We start from the raw sequence: 7,476 nt of genomic DNA on the forward strand, positions 1-7,476 counted from the left end.
CCCTCGCCAACCTCCCCGACACTGGCGACGGTGCCCTCTTCATGCCAAGGCCCTAGTCGCCAAGGCCTTGGAGCAGCAGTATGCCGCCCAGGATTCTCAGGGGCGGTTGTACTCGCGCTCCTCGCCAGTCGGCTGCGTCTTCCGCGGCAGCAAACCACGCAGTCGCCAACGTCAACAACTGCCCGCCCCTAACACCCCGCGCCGCTCACTCAACTAACAACACCGTCGAGCCGCGCCCTCCACGCGTGATGGTCGCCGCCAACGGGCAGCCAATCGACGCGCGCACGCATATCACCAACAACCAAGCATGGCGTGCACGCAATCGCCTAGACGACAACTACAGGGGAGAGCCGCTCCGCCAGAGCGGGTTCAACCAAGTCGGCCCAGCATGCTTCGGCCCCATGATCAGGGGTGAGCAGTACCCAGTGGGGTTCAAGGGCCCCCGCGACATCGAGAAGTATGAAAGGCACATCGACCCAACGGTCTGGATTGACTCGTACACCATGGCGATGGGCATCCAAGGCTACTCCGAGCTACTCGCCGCCCGCAACTTGCCCCTCATGATGGACGGGGTGAATCACCAATGGTTCAACACTCTTCCCCCGAACAGCATCGACTCGTGGGAGGAAGCCCGCGCCGCTTTCATACAGCACTTCGCTAGCGCGTACACTCGCACCACCACCATCGAGGACCTGGACCGCTGCATTCAGGGCCCGCGCAAATCGACTCACCGGTGGTTGCAATGCTGGCAGGACATGTGGACAACATCCAGCGGCACCAGCACGGACACGGCGAGCTACTGCTTCTGGCAGTGCTGCCGGTATGAGCCACTCGGCGCAAAACTCTGGCGCATCAGTAGGGACAACATCTCCATCGCCGAGTTGTTCAACATCGCTCAGCGCTACGCCGACGAGGATCCCACGGTCGACTCAGACGATGAGTATGGCCAGCGGCGCAATCGCCGCCCTATCCGGCCCGACAATCGCCACGACGACAATCGCTTCGCCGCCCGCTCTAGCAGCGGCAAGCGTCGCGCTGACAGCGGCAACTCCGAGTTTGTCTTCAACACCAACTTCGAGCAGCGCGACCCGAAGTACTCCCGCCGCGACAACCGCGGCCCATGGGAAGACCGCCCTCCAGGTAAGCGGTTCGACCCGCACAGCCTGCTTGATGCTCCATGCATCTACCATAGCAGAGAGGGCAAGCCCTCAATGCACACAAACGGGAACTGCTTTTCCCTTAAGCAGGTAGAGAAGGCTTGCCGTTCCAAGGAAAATGGCGGCGACAACCAGAACAAGGACCGCAAGAAGGACCAGGACTAGCCAAAGGACGATGGCTTTGGTCGCAGCATCTGGTCCCTCCACACCTTCTCCGGGGTCGGCGATCGTTGCGACAAAAAGGTGCTCGCGCGAGCGGTGGCTATCAAGGCAGTCGTCGCAGATGTCTCACGCTGGCTCAACTGGTCCGAGCAGAGCATAACGTGGAGCCGCGATGATTACGCTCCCCGCATCGAATATCCAGGGCGAGTGGCCCTAATCGTCAAGCCCAAGTTCGCCGACTACTGGCTCTCAAAGACCTTGATGGATGGAGGAAGCTCCATCAACATAATGTACTACGACACATTCCAGCGCCTCCAGCTACCCGACTCGCGCCTTGCAGCGACGAGCGTTACCTTCCACGGCATCGTACCTGGTAGGAAGGCCTTCCCGATCAGCAAGGTGACGCTGCCGGTAACCTTCGGCACGCCGGCCAACTACCGCACTGAGAGGATCTCCTTCGAGGTGGTGAAATTCCGCAACCCCTAACATTGCGTCTGATGGCGTGTATTTCACACGTTCGTTGGGCAACCCCAAGAGGAAGGTATGATGCGCACAGCAGCAAGTTTTCCCTCAGAAAGAAACCAAGGTTTATCGAACCAGGAGGAGCCAAGAAGCACGTTGAAGGTTGATGGCGGCGGGATGTAGTGCGGCGCAACACCAGGGATTCCGGCGCCAACGTGGAACCCGCACAACACAACCAAAATACTTTGCCCCAACGAAACGGTGAGGTTGTCAATCTCACCGGCTTGCTGTAACAAAGGATTAACCGAATAGTGTGGAAGATGATTGTTTGCGAGAGAAAATAGTAAAACAAGTATTGCGAGCAGATTTGTATTTCGGTATTAAAAGAATGGACCGGGGTCCACGAGTTCACTAGAGGTGTCTCTCCCATAAGATAAAAGCATGTTGGGTGAACAAATTACAGTCGGGCAATTGACAAATAGAGAGGGCATAACAATGCACATACATGTCATGATAAGTATAGTGAGATTTAATTGGGCATTACGACAAAGTACATAGACCGCCATCCAACTGCATCTATGCCTAAAAAGTCCACCTTCGAGGTTATCGTCCGAACCCCCTCCGGTATTAAGTTGCTAACTACGGACAATTGCATTAAGTATGGTGCGTAATGTAATCAATAACTACATCCTCGGACATAGCATCAATGTTTTATCCCTAGTGGCAACAGCACAACACAACCTTAGAACTTTCTGTCACTGTCCCAGGTGTCAATGCAGGCATGAACCCACTATGGAGCATAAATACTCCCTCTTGGAGTTACTAGCATCAACTTGGCCAGAGCCTCTACTAATAACGGAGAGCATGCAAGATCATAAACAACACATATGCAATAACTTGATAGTTAACATAACATGGTATTCTCTATCCATCGGATCCCGACAAACACAACATAGAGTATTACAGATAGATGATCTTGATCATGTTAGGCAGCTCACAAGATCCAACAATGAAGCACAATGAGGAGAAGACAACCATCTAGCTACTGCTATGGACCCATAGTCTAGGGGTGAACTACTCACTCATCACTCCGGAGGCGACCATGGCGGTGTAGAGTCCTCCGGGAGATGAATCCCCTCTCCGGCGGGGTGCCGGAGGAGATCTCCGAGAATCCCCCGAGATGGGATTGGCGGCGGCGGCGTCTCGGTAAGGTTTTCCGTATCGTGGTTTTTTCGCCTCGGGGGTTTCGTGACGGAGGCTTTAAGTAGGCGGAAGGGCGAGTCGGAGGGCGACGAGGGGCCCACACCACAGGGCGGCGCGGCCCCCCTTGGCCGCGCCGCCTTGTGGTCTGGCCACCTCGTGGCCCCACTTCGTATGCTCTTCGGTCTTCTGGAAGGTTCGTGGCAAAATAGGCCCCTGGGTCTTTGTTTCGTCCAATTCCGAGAATATTTCGTTACTAGGATTTCTGAAACCAAAAACAGCAAGAAAACGAGAGCCGGCACTTCGGCATCTTGTTAATAGGTTAGTTCCGGAAAATGCACGAATATGACATAAAGTGTGCATAAAACATGTAGGTATCATCAATAATATGGCATAGAACATAAGAAATTATCGATACGTCGGAGACGTATCAAGCATCCCCAAGCTTAGTTACTGCTCGTCCCGAGCAGGTAAAACGATAACAAAGATAATTTCTGAAGTGACATGCCATCATAACCTTGATCATACTCTTTGTAAACATATGTAATGGATGCAGCGATCAAAACAATGGTAATGACATGAGTAAACAAGTGAATCATAAAGCAAAGACTTTTCATGAATAGTACTTCAAGACAAGCATTAATAAGTCTTGCATAAGAGTTAACTCATAAAGCAATAAATCAAAGTAAAGGTATTGAAGCAACACAAAGGAAGATTAAGTTTCAGCGGTTGCTTTCAACTTGTAACATGTATATCTCATGGATAATTGTCAACATAGAGTAATATAACAAGTGCAATATGCAAGTATGTAGGAATCAATGCACAGTTCACACAAGTGTTTGCTTCTTGAGGTGGAGAGAGATAGGTGAACTGACTCAACATAAAAGTAAAGAGAATGGTCCTTCAAAGAGGAAAGCATCGATTGCTATATTTGTGCTAGAGCTTTTATTTTGAAAACATGAAACAATTTTGTCAACGGTAGTAATAAAGCATATGAGTTATGAAAATTATACTAATAGTGCCCGCACCTTGTCCTAATTAGCTTGGACTACCGGATCTTTGCAATGCACATGTTTTAACCAAGTGTCACAATGGGGTACCTCCATGCCGCCTGTACAAAGGTCTAAGGAGAAAGCTCGCATTTTGGATTTCTCGCTTTTGATTATTCTCAACTTAGACATCCATACCGGGACAACATGGACAACAGATAATGGACTCCTCTTTAATGCATAAGCATGTGGCAACAATTATTATTCTCATATGAGATTGAGGATATGTGTCCAACACTGAAACTTCCACCATGATTCATGGCTTTAGTTAGCGGCCCAATGTTCTTCTCTAACAATATGCATGCTCCAACCATAAAGGTGGTAGATCTCTCTTACTTCGGACAAGACAGGACATGCATAGCAACTCACATGATATTCAACAAAGAATAGTTGATGGCGTCCCCGAAACATGGTTATCGCACAACAAGCAACTTAATAAGAGATAAAGTGCATAAGTACATATTCAATACCACAATAGTTTTTAAGCTATTTGTCCCATGAGCTATATATTGCAAAGGTGAATGATGGAATTTTAAAGGTAGCACTCAAGCAATTTACTTTGGAATGGCGGAGAAATACCATGTAGTAGGTAGGTATAGTGGACACAAATGGCATAGTGGTTGGCTCAAGGATTTTGGATGCATGAGAAGTATTCCCTCTCGATACAAGGTTTAGGCTAGCAAGGTTATTTGAAACAAACACAAGGATGAACGGTGCAGCAAAACTCACATAAAATACATATTGTAAACATCATAAGACTCTACACCGTCTTCCTTGTTGTTCAAAACTCAATACTAGATATTATCTAGACTCTAGAGAAACCAAATATGCAAACCAAATTAGCAAGCTCTAAGTATTTCTTCATTAATGGGTGCAAAGTATATGATGCAAGAGCTTAAACATGAGCACAACAATTGCCAAGTATCAAATTATCCAAGACATTTTAGAGTTACTACATGTATCATTTTCCAATTCCAACCATATAACAATTTAACGAAGAAGAAACTTCGCCATGAATACTATGAGTAGAGCCTAAGGACATACTTGTCCATATGCTACAGCGGAGCGTGTCTCTCTCCCACAAAGTGAATGCTAGGATCCATTTTATTCAAACAAAACAAAAAACAAAAACAAACCGACGCTCCAAGCAAAGTGCATAAGATGTGACGGAATAAAAATATAGTTTCAGGGGAGGAACCCGATAATGTTGTTGATGAAGAAGGGGATGCCTTGGGCATCCCCAAGCTTAGACGCTTGAGTCTTCTTAAAATATGCAGGGGTGAACCACCGGGGCATCCCCAAGCTTAGAGCTTTCACTCTCCTTGATCATATTGCCTCATACTCCTCTCTTGATCCTTGAAAACTTCTTCCACACCAAACTCAAAATTTCCAGATCACTCATCCTATAGCAGATGTGACTTGGGCAATCTTTGAAGATGGATTTCGTACTGCTCATATCTCCTCAGGAGTGATGGATCTTAAGAGGGCTGAGTTCCACAACCTCAAGCAAGTTCATCGCAGTGTGTGTGAATACATAGAAGAGTTCAGCAATTTGGCGCGCTATGCACCAGATGATATCGACACTGATGCCAAGAGGAAGGATAAGTTTCTTAAGGGATTGAATGATGAGTTGATCGTTCAACTGTCAGTAGCATATGTGCCTACTTACCAGTCACTGTGTGACAAAGCTATTTGTCGTGGTATCGTCACGGCATATGCCATAGGGTGGCTAATCGAAGGTGGTCCCTGAGAGATCTCACGGCGGTATCCGGAAACGGGTATGGGCACGAGCGACACGGCGACGTACCCAGGTTCGAGGCCCTCCGATGGAGGTAAAACCTCTACTCCTGCTAGAATGTATATGATGATCACACAATACAATGATGCTCCTAGAGCTGTGTCCGGCTGCTCCTGGGAGGCTAAGGGAGACGATGGTCTCTCTCACAGGGCAGCGCTAAGGGTGGAATGAAGTAAGAATGATCGATCCCCTACACGAGAGGGGGTAGTGCGGCTTATATAGGCACCGGCACTTTACATATAAAACCCTATAGTTTACTGGCCGGCTTGGCCGGCTCCGGCTTCCGCTTCTTCCCGAGGCAGTGACGTCAGGAGCCGTTGAGGCGTAGTGGCCTGTCCCATCCGGCTGCCCAGGTCAGCGGTATGGAGAGGAGGTGTCCCTGTCGCCGTCAGCCACTGTAGCCAGTACGGATCGTCGTTGGCCATGATGGCCTGTCTGGCGCGTGGCACTATTGCTCCACAGTGCCCCGCACTTTACGGAAGATGAAGTCAGCGTGGACTTTGGGAACCCGGATTACCAACCCGGTTCCTTCCAGTGCAAGACTCGCCAGCCTCGAGTCGGTCTGAGGTGCAGACCCCCAGTCGGATATGGCTTGTAGAAGCCGGCCCGGCTACGGCATTGGCGGCCGTAGCCAGGCTGACCAGGACCTAGAGCCAGCCGGCTTCCGGACCAGCCGGCCACGGCGCCAGCCGGCTGCTCCTCAGCCGGCCTTTGCCGCGAGCCGGCCAGTGGCCAGCCGGCTGCTCCGCGTCCATTGCCCTACCCGGGGTCTTCCCCCCGACACTATTACTCTAGAGAACACAATGAAGCAAGTGGAGAACAGGAAGAGGAAGCACAACTTTAACAAGTATCACTCTGAGCCATCACGGAAGATGCATACTTTCCATGAGAATAGTGGAGGTTCTGAAATTTATGAGCATGGAAGAAACAATCACCACCACCATGGTCACGGCAACAACGGAGGTTGCAAAGGAAACAATTTGGGATATATGGACAACAACCACCACGAGCATGGCAATGGGAACCCCAATCAACATCACCATCGAAATCAACCACACAAGAAGGATCTCAGCCAAATGGAATGCTTCATGTGTCACGAGAAGGGTCATCATGCAAAAGATTGCACTAAAAAGGAGAATGATGCTGAGAACTCCAATGGGAATAGAAGAGTCAACGATAACAACAATATCAACAAGCCTTATAAAGATCGAAGTCAGGTCCAGTGTTTCAACTGTCGTGAATATGGACATTTTATCAACAAATGCCCTGAGAAGAATCTTCGGAGACATGAAGGGAACCCTTGAGGTCCAGTCTATCTGGTTTTCTTTTAAGGGTGGTGATGACGCATAAAGCACACGCCCGTTGGGAACCCCAAGTGGAAGGTGTGATGCGTACAGCAGCAAGTTTCCCTCAGTAAGAAACCAAGGTTTATCGAACCAGTAGGAGTCAAGAAGCACGTCGAAGGTTGATGGCGGCGGGATGTAGTGCGGCGCAACACCGGGGATTCCGGCGCCAACGTGGAACCTGCACAACACAACCAAAGTACTTTGCCCCAACGAAACGGTGAGGTTGTCAATCTCACCGGCTTGCTGTAACAAAGGATTAGATGTATAGTGTGGATGATGATTGTTTGCGAGAAAACGGTAGA

The sequence above is a fragment of the Lolium rigidum genome, chromosome 6 (assembly GCF_022539505.1).
Source record: "Lolium rigidum isolate FL_2022 chromosome 6, APGP_CSIRO_Lrig_0.1, whole genome shotgun sequence".
In the NCBI taxonomy this organism is placed as follows: domain Eukaryota; kingdom Viridiplantae; phylum Streptophyta; class Magnoliopsida; order Poales; family Poaceae; genus Lolium; species Lolium rigidum.